Below are 15,498 nucleotides of genomic sequence, written 5' to 3' on the forward strand. Positions count from 1 at the left end.
TAATGACCCCTGGCTGTTAATGAAAGTAAACAAAGATTGACAGGCCATGTTAAAAATGAATACAGAACATTTCATATAAAGTTCTACTTAAGAATTAACCTTAAACGTAGGAAATCCTAGAAACGCCACGCAAGCCTTACAAAACTGCTACCCTGAAAGCCATCCGTCCCCTGCCACATCCATTAAGCTGTCACGCCCTCTACCAAAACTCTCGGCCCTGTAGCCACACTGTACCCGAGTCCAATCAACGCTCGCTCTCTAATCAGCCGGGACCTGACTGCGCGCATGCCCCGCCCCATCCTTCCCTCCTATCTAGAATGGCAGACAGCTGGAGGCCAACGTGGCTTGCTGATGCAGCCTGTCACCGCCCGGTCCGTGGCTAGCTCACTTCACGTGGACCGCCAACCAAACCCAGCCCGCTCCGAAATAGGCTGCAACTCCCACCGACTCAAGGAGGACGGCTCGGCTACGGGCACGTGTGGAATCCACCAATCAGCATCTCGGAATTGTGTGTGGCTCGCCATGATTGGCTAAGGAGCCTCCACTGTTCCAAATCTAGGCTACTTTACACAGTAGCAGAACCTCCCACGCCCAGACGAGTTTCACAGACTATGTTCTGCCCTGGATTGGTTGTTGGGTAACCCGGAAGTGTTAAAATTACAGACAGATGACTGCCGTTAGAGGAGCAACGACGGTCAGTGGGCATGAGGCTGAACTCACGGATGGTCCCTGTAAGTAGCGGACAGGGTGCTTACTTTATCCCTGTTATCTCAACCTTTCGACTGGGTAAACACAATATGTTGGTGGTTCTTCGCTAATACTGGTGGTGGGGTCTCTCCACTCATGCTCCCCTCTTGCCAGAACAAGTGCCCACTCAGTATCTTATTTTGTTTCCTCGCCGCTAAACCAGTGGTTCCGTAGACTAACTTATGGTTTTAGCCAATATATAAACCTACGTTAGTTAACTGCAGTGTTGATAAAACTTTGTTTTATTTCATGTTCACTTGCTTCCAAGCTCTGACTTGACACTGAAGCTGTTTGAACTTCGTATTGTTTCCGATAGAGCGTTGACTTTGGTTCATCCTGCTTTCATTTATTGTTTTGTTTTGGTTCAACCTGCTTCCATTCATTGTTTTGTTTGGGTCCATTCCCTAAAGCCATTGCTTAGAAAGTCTGTCATCATATGTTGGAGCCAGGTATGTCCAATGAGTATACGTCTCTCACCTCCTGCTTTAGTATCTGACCGCTTCCTAGTAGATGGAAGAGACTCAACAAATGAACAGGCACGAGCCGAGCTTTGAAAATATAAATCGTACACCATTCATGATAGTCTATTTAAAAAGCGTATTTTATGTAATTTCCTGGAGCGTTCCACCTAATTTAATATTATTTTATAACTCCATCGAGAGGCAATGATAATTTTTTGTACGCTAACATTCATTTCCTGCCCCCCAGCCTGACGACAATACCATTAGTGCACTAAAAGGCACGTCTGTTGTCAAATGCACAAAATAAGTGTGCTAGATTCTTATAGATGGAGCAATACTTCAATCTTACATCAAACACAATTTTTTTTGTACAGCACACATCCTGAAATCACATATTTGAAAGAGCTCTAGTATGTGATTATAAGAAAAAGAGACTTGATAAAATAAAGTATTTGCCTAGGATCACACAACTTGGTCTTGCAGGGAAGCCAGCATTGATCTCTGGTTTTCCAGTTTAATGTTGTTCAATTCAGCCTTTGTTATGGATTTCTCGTTCTCCTGATTTACATCTAAGTTTTATGCTTTCTTTCATTCTTGGTGCATGACATAGCTGCTTGCGTGTGGCCAGTATAAGCCACATGAAAGCTTGGCTTAATTTGGGATCGAGGATCCAAGATGACCTCGAGCTGAGCCGCAGCCAAGTACGTGGTCTGAGATTTCAGTGACTCACCTTCATATGAAGTGGTTTATTACAGTACACGAATAAGTATTTTCCTTCTGAAAAGTACACTTCATGTTTTTCCCTGTCTTGTATATGTGTGGTGTACAGAAAGCAAAATATTATTTTTTTTCTTCACATTAGCTTCCAGTGCAAACCTGATCTTAAGATAGACACTTAATTGTTTTTTTTGTGTTTACATATTGCGACATGCTCACTCAAAAATGGCTATTCTGAGGTCTTGTGAGATAAAGGCTTTGCCCCTCCCTCCTTGTATTAGTGGCTGCATATAAGTTATGGTGGTTGCAGCTTCTGGTCTTGTGAGAAACCGAACGTAGCATGTCACCCATTCCATTGCAGTAATTATTATGTCATCTGTGATGTGCACTTAAACTGGTACAGCAGGCTGTCTCATTGCACGGCCCATGAGGATTTCCTGAGACATTAATCCTGTTCTCATGTTGGGAGTACCTAAAATATTCATCGGAACCAATGTTCAAGCATCTGCTCATTTCCGAGTAGTGCAAGCACACACTTCGGCCGATCTGGACTTCAAGGTTACATTTACTTGCTCTACTATTCCTAAAGCCTCAGGGCGATAGCTACAGTGTAGTCTCTGGTACACTTGAAGAGCCCCACACAGCATGCTAAGGACCTCATTATTAAAATGAGTCCTTCAGTCTGACTCAAGAGAAACCGGAAATCCGTACCTGGGTATGAGTTCTCGCAACAACAGTTAGCTACATTAAGGCTGTAATTCTTCGTGTTGGTTAGGCTTCCTCCCATTGTGAGAAAATGCACACTATAACCAGGACATATCTCAGCCAGTTACATAGAGACATCTCACTAAAGTCCAACTGCATCTTATTAAATGGTCCACCTGTTCTTCCTACGTGACTCATGATTACTGGTGTTCTCTTTTTTTTTCTACATTTGTTGAAATGTTATACATCTGTGGCATAATATTCTGCTAGAACTCGGAATCGAGAAATGAACCAATTTTGCCTAAACAATCTAACCATTCCATCTCTTATGTGTTCAGGACCATGGAAATGTTGTCATGGGAAACACTAACTCTCTGGCAACACTGATCTTTCGTCAGTTGAAACCCAAATGTCATGGTCATCCTTAACTGCAAAAAACACAGTTGATGGACAGAATGTAGAACAATGTCATACATTCACCCCAGTACAAGGATCTGGGCCTAAATCCATAGTTTTTTTGCATTCCACACCACCCTGGGTTAGGCACTGGCTATATGCAAATCAGCTCTGACCCTGTGCCTCATGGGAACAGTCCAGTCCGAACTACCAAGCCATGTCTTACCCAGACCGGAATCAAGCATCCAAGGACCGGTTTCTGGCTATCAGCCTTCATTCAGCCTGGATAGCTTGACTCCAGTGGTGTGGAGAGCATTCTGTCCATCTGTGTTTTTTGCAATTTTCACCCCGAGTGGGCTGGGTATGCTCAGACGTGAGTCCCAGGCTCTCCACACCACTGGAGTCAAGCTATCCAGGCTAACCATCACTGCACCGGCTAAAATTTTGGAAGCACATTTGAACGGTCACCTTTCTTCCTTTCTTGAAGCTGCGGAGTATCTGGATATTACCCAGCATGGATTCTGAAAACATCACAGCACAGAATCTGCTCTCACCTTCGTAGTCGATAACATCCGACGCAAGGTGGATGCGGGACAGACCACTGTTCTTGTGCTATTGGACCTCACGGCCGCTTTTGACACCTTGTCTCCTGCCATTTTAACATCTCGGCTTAGGGAGGCAGGTGTCACGGGTTCGGCCCTGAGTCTCCTTCATTCCTTTCTCCTTGATAGGGAACAGAGAGTGATGCTCGGCAACCACCTCTCCCCAGCTACATCCTTGCAATGTGGGGTGCCACAGGGGTCGGCATTAAGTCCGACCCTGTTTAACATCTATGTGGCCCCCCTTGCTAGGCTGGTAAGATCTCAGGGGATGGAGGTGGTATCATACGCCGATGACACCCAGATTATGGTTTCACTTACTCAGTCTTCGGTCGTATCATCTGCCTCTAGCTTCAGGTCCTGTATGCAATACGTTGCTGATTGGATGGTTGCCAACTCCCTGAAGCTAAATGGCGACAAGACTGAGGTCTTGGTCTTTGGAAAGGACCAAGATATTTGGTCGAGTGAGTGGTGGCCTACTTCTCTTGGCATCTGCCCCACTCCCTCACAATCTGCCAGAAATCTGGGTGTGATATTCGACACTTCACTCTCGATGTCCCTACAGGTGAACCGGACCGTCTCGACCTGCTGGGGTGTGATTAAGACGCTCAACAGAATCCGCAGCTATCTGTCACTCCAAGCACGCAAGCAGATTGCAGTTGCCCTTGTTGGTTCCAGGTTAGATTACTGCAACTCTCTCTACATGGAATCCAACAAGGGCCTTATACACCGTCTGCAAATTGTGCAGAATGCTGCTGCACGTTTTGTCCTGGATCTTCCCAGGGCCTCTTCTGCTACTGCTGCGAGGAGAGATTTGCACTGGCTTCCTATTCAGCACAGAATTGATTTCAAAATTCTGTGTCTAACTTATAGAGCTCTCGAGGAAGGCCCTAAGAACGCTATTAGTCATCTGCTTACTCGCTATCACCCTACAAGGTGTTTGCGTTCATCGGGACTTTTTCAACTTGTTGTCCCTCGTTTCAAGCTTACCAGATGGGGAGCCAGGGCCTTCTCCATCGTTGCGCCACAGCTTTGGAACATCTTGCCGATGGAGTTGAAGGTCCTCCCCTCTATAGCGCTCTTTAAAAAGGCTTTAAAAACGTGGTGCTTTGCGAGAGCCTACACAGGTTGAGCTGCCTGGTTTTGGTCGTGAGCTGGATTTGGAATTAGGCGCCTTGATGCCCATTGGGCTAAGTCCGCGCATTATAAGACTCCTATTATTATTATTATTATTATTATTATGCACTTGTGCTAAGGTAACACCTCAATGCCATGAAACTTTTACCACTTCTTGAGTTGTACAGACTGCATAAACTGCTCTCAAAGTTCCTTCATTGTTTCTTAGACCCGCGCCGTCCCAAAAAAATAACATAATCTGGCTTATCGAAAGGTTCATCTCTTATGTCTGGTCTGGGCTTGGGTCATAAATCTGTAACATCTATACGATCATGTTCAACCTCACTCCGTCAATTTCATTTTCAGTCCAGGGCAGCTGGATACAGCATGCAATATATTTTTAGCTCCACATATTCGGCTCCAAGGATCTAGGATGTCTGTTTTTTGTCAAATAATGTGTTTTCGTTTGAGTGAGCAAAATCTCTACCAAGTGAGGAACCATCACTGCAAGAGGAGGTCCCATCCCTATTCTCTCACATCTCGCAATACTGACCCCAACTGCCTCAATCCCTTTAAGGAGGCAGGGCAATCCTGCAGCAACAGGACCACGTGTTGTTGAAAAATATGCCCCTGGGCTTCGAGGTCTCTATGCATTTGAGTAAGCACTGAGCGAGCACAGCCCTCCCTCTCAATGCAAAACAATCTGAATATTTTACTATATTGATTGCAGCCCGTACCATGACAAAATAACACTATGGGAACAATACATCGACAAAATATTTGTGACATGATCAGGTACAGAGGAGTCAGCCAAACAATTTGCACTGTTGCTTAATGCTTAATGAGACGGAGTTCCTTAAGTTTACCATGTCTCAATGCAAAGTGGAAATCCCATTTTTGGACCTTATGATAAAACTGCTTACAGCGCTTTAAAAAGTTAGGTCTATTACAAGCCTACAGATCAGAACCACTTACTTCAGTACATCAGTAGCTACCTAAACGCTCTCGGGTCAGCCTCTCAGTTGGCCAAATTGTCAGGCTCGGGCGCAGTTGCCCCCTACAAACAGAATTTCCAAAGTCATGCACATACTCTAACAGAGAAACTGGTGTAGAAGAAATAACCACAGAAAGTGATTTACAGGGCTCCGAAAAGAGCTTCTAAAACACCCAAGAGCTGCATTATTAAAAAAACCTCACAGGAAACTACCCCTGAGAGCCTGTTGTGTGACTACTTTGGCCAGCACTCTCAATACCATGCAGAAAATTGTAAGGAAGCATTGTAGCATTTTAAGATCCGGCATCATTGGAGTTGTGAAAAACCAATGTTCTCCTTCAAATGAAGAAAATCTTTAAAAGACGAATTGGTGCACACACGCCCCAAAGTCCGTAAGAAAAAATCCAACCTATAGTCTGCCTGGAATCTGCCATCCGTTGTGGGGCACTCTACTTGTGACTAACCCTGGGCGTAGTCCGCGGAGCCGCACTCCGCGGAGCTACGCGAAGACGCACTTGCACTCCGCGACCTACGCGTAGCTCCGCGGACATGCGTAGTTGCTTGCTAGACCCGTTCGCGCGCCGTTTTTCGTCTTCGGGAGCGTGGTGCGCGTGCTCGAGGCGCTGCCTGCATGCTCGAGATAGCTAGCGCGCTAAGTTACCCAAGAGGTTTGTCCCGCCCGCTTGCGTTCCCTTATTTCCTGTTCCGGGTCACAAGTAACGTGTTCGCGTTGTGTAAGACATGTTCGGGAACTCATCTTCTCGTTCGCAGTACAAAAGTGCGTGATCGCGTCAAATATCGCGCGAACCTACCCAGGCGGTCGCGACGGGCCAAGGTAAGCCATTGCCGCGCACGCGATAATGTTATTCAGCGCGCGAGAACTACGCTACGCACTGGATCGCGGAGTAATCGACAGCTTCGCGTTCTCCGTAGAACGCGGAGTTGCCGAAACTCCGCAAGCTCCGCGAACGGAGCGTAGTTCTTCGCCCAGGGTTACTTGTGACCACTGTAGTGTCTGCAGACCCACGAAAAGGGCCAAACAACTTGATTTAGGCCTTAGAACTCCCTGGCTATGATCCAGCGGCCTATAGAAAATATATCATAAACAACGCTACCCAACTTCATAACCTATAAACGAATTTCTACACTAATTTATGGACCCATTTATAAACATGACATATTTTGGGCCTACTGAATCAGGTGGTCAGATTAAACCTATATACACATTATTTACAAACTATATACAAAATTATACATCTGCGGAAGGAATATTGTCATTAGAATAAATCCTAACCATTTAAACGACCACCATTGGCGATGGGATCTAGCTAATGATAACCTGCACTTCTGAATAACCAAGACCAGCTTGTTTGTCAAAAGTAAGATTTTATTTACTAAATTATGGTATTTCAAAATGTAATTTTATTATTGTAATTTTATTAGCATTAAAGTAAGCATGTTTGAAAAGCTTCATGAGAAAAATACATTTTAGTAAGAAATTCAAAGTTTAAGTAAGAATTAGCAGTTTAGCGTTTCTAAAGCCTAAGTCCCTAGCTAAGCTAAATAAATGGAAATTAAAGTAAAGTTTCTTTGAGGATTCTTACGTGCTCCACGCAAAGTCCAGCAGCACTTCACCCTCATCGGAAAGTCAGAAAGCAGCAGCCAGCCCATCCCTAAGGGCATGACTTTTTATACCTTTCTATGCTAGCTAAACTAAGCGAAGGAAAGTTTTCATAAATCCTCGAAGTCCCATTGGTTGAGAGTGACAAGTGACATGTCACCCACATTTCAAAAGTTCCATTAGGTCACGTTTCTTAAAGACCATTGTCTTTTCCGCATGCAACCAGGAGCTTCCTTGGTTTGCAACAATTGTAAATTAATGTTCTCACAGTGTTCATTTCATTTCCGCGGGTGCCAAGTTAGAGCTGACAAAATTGTCCTTTATCACTTGCTTCCGACCTTGGCCACGTCCGACAAAATGGTGACAGCATGTCAGATTTGCTTAGTGAATGCAGCTTTGACGAACACTTTTTCAGAATGGGCTTCTCGTGACTTGTGCAGAAGTAAAATTCAGCTTGAGCAAACTAGGCCCAAAAGCAGGCAACTTATGCTTTCTAGTAATAAACAAAAACAAGAAAAGTATTAATTAAAGAAATAATGTTGATTCTGTATCCACCCTAGGTTTACTAATTAATTAACCCTCCCGATTAGTCTAATGTTACCTAGCAAATGCAAACAAATAAAGCAGCGTTTATATCTACCAATCTTCATGAATCCATGAAACTTATTTGCACCTAGAATAGTAGAAATGACATCACATAGACAAGGAAAAGCAAAATAAGCACATGCTTCCTTTAAGTTTGCTGCAGTTAGTAATGACAAAAACGAAAACAACAAATTATTTTTATTATTTTGCACGAACAAAAGATGCAACATTTATGCACGTTTATGAGCACACATGTTAGTCCCCCCATGTGTAAAGTTTAATCTAGGTTGTATTAACACGATACATTACAAATTATTAATATTATTATTCATGTTATGGAAATGTGACTTTGCGAGTTTAAACAAAATTTTGTTTTCTATCTCGCTCCATCAACTCCCTCATCTGGTGATTAACAAATCACCACACCAACACCCAAAATTTTGGTAATTTAAATTTCCGAGAAATTGATTCAAATTCATTTGTATCAGTAATCCTAAAAATCTGTTTCTGCATAATCTTTGGAATTAGCATAACGCTCTCTATGTAACTCCTGTAACTCAATCTCCCTTTCTTCTTCTTTTCTAAGTTTATAGATTCTTTTCTTTTCTTTCAACTGCTTCTTTCTCTTATGCAACAAACAACCTATTTTTGTCAAAATAAAAATGAATACTATTATAATCAAAGGTGCCAAAATCTTGCCAAGAATTGAACTACCAATATCATGAAACCAATTTTTAATTGCTTGGAACCTTTTTGAAAGTTTCCCTGTAAAATCATCTTCTTCTAAAGGAATTATCTCTGAATGCATTTGTGTAATGTTTTTAATGTACATCTCAATATTCTTACTTTCATCAGGTATATATGTGCAACAATGTTGTACATGTAAAATGCCTCAGACTCCTCCCTCTTTTGCTAGGAGTATGTCTAAAGCAAGGCGATCTTGAATCACCATAGATCTGATTGCAACTACTTCAACATTCACTAATTGGAATCCATCAGCTGTGTCTGTTGACAATCTGTCAACAATTGTGGACAATTTTCTAATTCTCCCTGCATTTAGGGTTATACCAACAAAAGGTATTACTGCTTGAAAAATATCTCCCAGAACTTCTGTAAAAGTTTCTCTTTTGACTCTATTTACATAATTATGAATTTTGAACAATCCTTCTGAATCTCTATCAACATGAAACACTTTAGGAAAAACAATTCCCACATAACAAGTTCCATACCAATGGTCTGGAAGGTTGTAGTAGGCTTTGTCACCACAAACAAAATAAATCCCAGGGAAGATTGGATCTTTTCCACCTTTGAATCCCCAACCTCCCAAAATCTGATAAGTATCTTCACAGTTACTTGCACCTACAAAATAATTATCAAAAAGTGTATTATCTCTTCTAATGCAAAGCTTTCCACTAACTGGTTTGTCTATGTGAATTGCAACATTTTCAAGCATTTTGCCATTTAATTTCTCATCCTCTTTTTGCCAGAATTTTGACTTAGTCTGCTTGACTAATTCGTTTCTTTTGTAAATTGATCTTCTCTCCTCAACCATATTCAAAAATTTCTTTCCCTCAGCACTTAATTTGCAGGTTAGATTATTTTTATAAGCATACTCGTAAGTAAGTTCGTTAGTAACAAGGAAAAATTCTCTCTTGTTTTGCTTTCTTGTGCTTATTTAAAGCACCATCAATCTTTATATTCGCAAAAATCTCGTCAAAATCTGAATAGTAATATTCTAAGCGTCCAGTTTGATAAAATAAGCTAGTTAACACACTACATGTTACACCATATGTGAGAGGAAGCATATTGTATGTCACTCCCTCAGAAACAGAAGCAGGTAACTTGACGCAGACATAGCAGTCTTTTGCATCCATTACCTTGACATATTCACTCAAAAGCTTTGTAAATGTATTACTTGAAAAATCACTAATAGATTTATCTTGATGAAAGTTAGGTTGATGATCAATAACTTTAGCAGATGCACTATGTTTAGTTTGACTAACCAAAGCTTTGCTTGTCATGTTAACTTTGTGTAATTCTCTATTCATCTCTAATGGGATGATCACAGCTAAAACTAACCAGAGCAGAATTAAAATGAGCAGACACACCAGAGTCATCTTACAGCATCTCTTAAAAACAGAACACTTTGAAGTGCTCTCCTTAACATAAGGCATTTTTGGTTAGTTTTAGTTTTGCCTCAAATTTAAAAACAAAATTAATTTTAAAATTTCTAAGACTTAAAAACTATTTATACCCCCCTTTTAAAATAATTTTATTTTTAAAACCCTAAACAAGTTTTCTTCGACCTTATGTCATACATAGGATTTCTTCAACTAAACAGTTTTTCTTCGACCTTATGTCAGCTAACAAAATTTCTTCAGCCTTTTGCCAAATTAAAATTTCTGTACTTCAATCATTGTCACTAATTTCTTCTATTTCGTTTTCTTCTTCACTACTACCATAAATGTCAATAACGGGTGGAATTACTAAATAAGTCCACTCAGGAGACTTGTATTTCTGATTTGGTCTCACTATTTTTTTTCCTTTTCTCGACACCACTTCAATTTTCCTTCCAACTCCCACTTCCTTTCCAGGACTCTTTTGACTACTGATTTCTTCAACTTGCTCTTTAGGTTTCTTGATCAACCTGACTCTCAATCTTCCACCAGGCCAGTAGTCTGCTTTTCTCACGTATTTCTTCTTTGGTTCAGAAGCATTTGATTCTGACTTCCAAGCCCTTTTCTTTCTGTTTTCACTTGCACCATCCACGTCACTTTCTTCAGTTTCGTAGTCTGAAATTTCAATTGACTCAGGAATTTCTCTATTCGGCAGTTTTACTCCTTCAGGAACACTTCTCTGATTTCCAATACTGGTACTTGGTAATTCGTCTTCTTCTTCTTCTTCGATTACCTCCAACTTCCCAGATTTTGGATTTCTGTTCCTTACTTCAGAGCTTGTTTTCTGCTTTTCGATACTCTCCTGGTCTGAAACTTCTTTTTGTTTTGTTTCTCTGTCTTTAATAGAAACAACTGAATCCTCAGTTATCTTTCCTTTTAACAGATTCTCTTCACCTTCAGAATCAATTTCAATAATTTCCAAGTCTTTTCTTATTGAATTTTCATTCACAGATACAGGTTCCAGATGTCGACCTTCTTGTCGATCTTCAGGATCTGGATTTATTTCACCTTCTGCTTCAGAATCAGAATCATCTGTAGTATCACTTTCAACATCAGAACTTTCAGGAGTTGGTACTGGAATAGTATGACTAGGATGAATCCAACGTTTCAATCCTTTGCATTTTACAGCATTAGTAGTGATCAAAATTATTTGCCTAGGCTTCTGCCATCTAGGAGCCAGACAATTTCTTCTCCGATGTACTTTCGTTCTGACCCAGTCACCAGGTCTCAGGTCATGTGTCAAAACTTTCTCATCTGATTGTGCTTCAGTTCCCACCTGATTAGATACAGAAGTCACTATATCAGATAACCTTTTACAGTAATCCAAAATAGCACTGTCATTTATGCTCAACAGTTTACCTACAGGTACAAAGGCTTGCCTCATAACTCTTCCCATTAAAATTTCATGAGGACTCAAACCTGTCTTTTTATCTGGTGTACTTCTTAATGACATCAATACAAGTGGAAGAGCATCTGTCCACTTTACACCTGTTTCAAGACACATTTTTCCAATTCTGTTTTTAATTCTTCCGTTAATCTGTTCAACTACCCCAGATGCTTCTGGTCTGTATGCACAGTGTATTTTCTGCTCAATGCTCAAAGCTTCACAAATTAACTTCATTAGTTTGTTATCGAAATGGCTTCCTCCATCACTCTCAATAGTGACTGGAAAACCGTACCTTGGGATAATTTCTCTGAGCAGTAGTTTTGCTACTGTAATTGAATCACAATGTCTTGTAGGAAATGCTTCTACCCATCTTGAAAATAAACAAACGATTACAAGAACATATTTTAAGCAATTGTGTAAGGGCATTTCAATGAAATCCATCTGTAACCTGGTAAAAGGACCACCCTCTCGACCAATTATTCCTGTCCCCACCAATGATTTTCTGTTTGGATTCATTTGTTGGCAAGACAAACACCTTTGACAAAAAGATTCTGCAATTGTTCTGAATTTAGTATTGAACCAAGTTTCTCTGAAAAGTCTAATCATAGAATCTCTTCCAAGATGTGCTGGACCATGATATAATCTGGCCATATCTGCAATCAAGCAATTCGGTAAGACTACTCTGCCATCTTTGTAAACCCACACTCCATCTTCTTCACGTGGTCTACAATCTGATCTTAACCACAGATCTTTTTCCTCATCATCTGCTTCATTTTGTAATTCTTTAATCTAATTCCATGTTTCTACAACTGTTAGCATTAATGAATTTGATTCAATTTCTTTACTCCTTTCCCGATTGTATGAATAACCTTTTCTTGCACAGTACTTTGCCGTTTCATCTGCAAATGCATTGCCTTTTGAGATATAATCAACTCCTTTAGTGTGCGCTGCACACTTGACAATTGCGATTTCTTTCGGCAATTGTATTGCTTCAATTAATCTCCTTATGAAAATTGCATTTTTAATTGGAGATCCTGCTGATGTCATATAGCCTCTCTGAGACCAGAGTTGTCCATAATCATGTACAACTCCATACCCATACTGACTATCAGTAATGATGGTAACTCTTATATCCTTTGATACTTCACAAGCACGAATTAAAGCAATCAATTCAGCCACTTGTGCTGATCGAACTCCTTCAAGACATGATGCTTCTTCAACATCTGCAACTGTGCAGACTGAATATGAGGCTTTCAAGACACCTCCCTCTGATCTTAAACATGAGCCATCTACAAAGTAGACAAAATCTGATTCAGATAGAGGTCTATCTTTGATATCATGTCTTGGTTTCGTGCAGAATTCCATAACATCTAAACATTCATGTTCTGTTTCGATGTTATCAATGATCTCAGAATCAGGCAGTAATGTAGAAGGATTTAGATTTAAACATCTTGAAATCGAAACATTATCTGCTCCTAGTATGATTTTCTCATACTTTGTCAATCTGCTGCTTGTCAGATGCTGAGTTTTACCTCTTGTCAGCAATATTTCAACTGAATGAGGCACAAAAACTTTTACAGGAAATCCCATGATGATTCCTTCACTCTGTTCAAGACTAACACTTGTAGCTGCAACTGCTTTCAAGCAACCTGGTAATGCTTTTGCAATGGGATCAAGAACTGCAGAGAAGTATGCAATAGGTTTCTTTAAATTCCCATGTCTCTGAATCAACACAGACAATGCACATCCTTCTCTCTCGCTGCAATACAGTTCAAAATCTTTCTCATAATTCGGCATACCCAAAGCAGGAGCTTGGCATAAGCTCTTTTTCAAATTCTCAAAGGATTCCATCTCAATTTCATTGAGAATAATTGGATCTTTTACATCAGACTTTGTTAGTCTCTGTAGTGGTTTTGCAATTATTGAAAATCCACTTATCCATTGTCGACAGTAACCAACCATTCCTAAGAACATTCTGACCTGTCTTTGTGTCCTTGGAGGTTGCATTGCTTGAATCATTTTAATTCTCTCAACTGTAACTTGCCTTTTCCCCTTTGCAATTCTGTGACCAAGGTATTTTACTTCTTGTTTGCAAAATTGTAATTTTGCTGGAGACACTTTATGTCCCTCTTCTGCAAGGCGATTTAACAGTATTATTGTGTCTGTCACACAATTTTCTCTTGTCTTTGCAGCTATCAACAAATCGTCAATATACTGCACTAACGTAGACCTACCTGGTAAATCCAAGTTTTCCAAAGATCTTTTTAACAACTCATTAAAGATTGAAGGACTTTCTGTATAGCCCTGTGGGATTCTTGACCATCCGAGGGTCTTACCTTGGAATCTGAAAGCAAAGATTTCATAACTGTCTGGATGTAAGGGAACAGTAAAGAATGCATTGCAAAGATCAATGACAGTGTACCATTCAGCATCATGTGGAATCTGGTACAGAATTACTGCTGGATTTGGGACCACAGGACAACATGGGACAACTATTTGATTAACCTTTCTCAAATCTTGTACGATTCTAAATGCTCCATTTGACTTTTTAACTCCCATAATTGGTGAATTACAAGGACTACTCTCCATTTCTTTTAATACACCTTGTTTGATTAATTTTTCAATTATAGGTGTAATACCTTCAATTGTTTCTGCTTTCATTTTATACTGTGGAATGTTAGGAAATTCTATTCCCTGTTTCAATGTAATTTTTACTGGATCTACGTTTTTCATCAGACTCATCTCGTTCCCAGTAAAATCCCATATATCAGATTTCACTGTTTCCTTGAGCTCTTCAGGCAAATCTTTCTCTTCAAATGCAGGAAACAATTTTGTTTCTTCTGCTTCCATCATCATCATTGTCATTCTGTATAAACCATCTTCCTCCATTGTTTGTAATTCAACTCCATCAGGAGAACAATATATTCTGCAATTCATTTTACACAGAATATCTCTGCCTAGTAAATTTACTGGACTACTATTACAAACCACAAATCTGTGTTTGTCTCTATAATTTCCAATTTCAACTGGAACTGGATCAGTTAAATCCGTTTTAATTTGTTGATTGCTTACTCCAACAACTTGGATGGTATCCCCAGAGAGAGGTAGGTTTTCAATTTCCACTGATCTAACAGTAGAACGGGTAGCACCAGTGTCCACTAGAAAAGTGATGTCTACATCGTTAACTTTCCCGTTTACAAATGGACCGGACTGGTCAACCTCAAGAGTGGCTCCAACAACACACTCTTCCTCCTCTCTCGGGCACCGTCAGCAATAATCATCAGAATCACTGTCTTGGCTTTCTGTTAATAAAAATTGTTGTGAAGCATTTTGCATTTGCACTCTTTGTTGCTTTTGCTGTTTTTGCGGTCTTATTACCTGTTCATTTCCCTGAAATCCCACATTTGGATTATATTTTTGAACTCCCCCACAATTCGGAAATGGTGGTTGTGGCAATTGATCCTGGCAGTTATTCACCTGTTGCTGTTGTTGTCGCTGAATGTTTAACTCGTTTAAACCCTGTTGCATCTGTAGCTGTTGCTGCAGGTCAACACCATTCTGCATCTGTGGATTTAATAAGGGATTCTTTAAGTTTCTAGGAGGTTTAGGACACTCGTCTCTCCAATGTCCAATTTCGCCACAATTAAAACAAGGTAATCTTTGTTTCAACTCCTCAATCTTTGGGCTAAATTTTCTTGGAAAAATATTACCTTTAAGCTTTCCTTGTATCTGGTTCGTATTTCCAGTTTGAACAAAATTTGTGTTCTTATTACCCATGCTGGCAATTTGTTGCTCAGCCACTTTTACCTGAGCCCACATGGCTTTCTCCTTGAGCTTCTTTTGTCTCACCTCTAACTCATCGCTGCAATATTTAGCTTTTCTCAGAATATCATCCACAGAAAGTGATTGCCATCCTACAATGCTATTCCTGATCATGTCTGCAATTTCAGGTTTTAGTCCATAAACGAATCTATAGATAAAATGACTCATGTC

The 15,498-nt window shown here is 40.4% G+C and overlaps 1 protein-coding gene across 1 annotated transcript in view; it reads left to right on the top strand.

Moving 5' to 3' along the window:
* The first annotated feature begins 596 nt into the window (after window positions 1-596).
* LNPK (lunapark, ER junction formation factor) overlaps window positions 597-15,498 on the top strand; it is a 691,124-nt gene continuing 676,222 nt past the window's right edge. Inside the window, exon 1 of the mRNA XM_078681527.1 lies at window positions 597-731. The gene's annotated coding sequence lies outside the window, so the exon portion shown is untranslated. The remainder of the gene's footprint in view (window positions 732-15,498) is intronic.

This window comes from Lissotriton helveticus, chromosome 3_1 (assembly GCF_964261635.1).
Source record: "Lissotriton helveticus chromosome 3_1, aLisHel1.1, whole genome shotgun sequence".
NCBI classification, from domain to species: domain Eukaryota; kingdom Metazoa; phylum Chordata; class Amphibia; order Caudata; family Salamandridae; genus Lissotriton; species Lissotriton helveticus.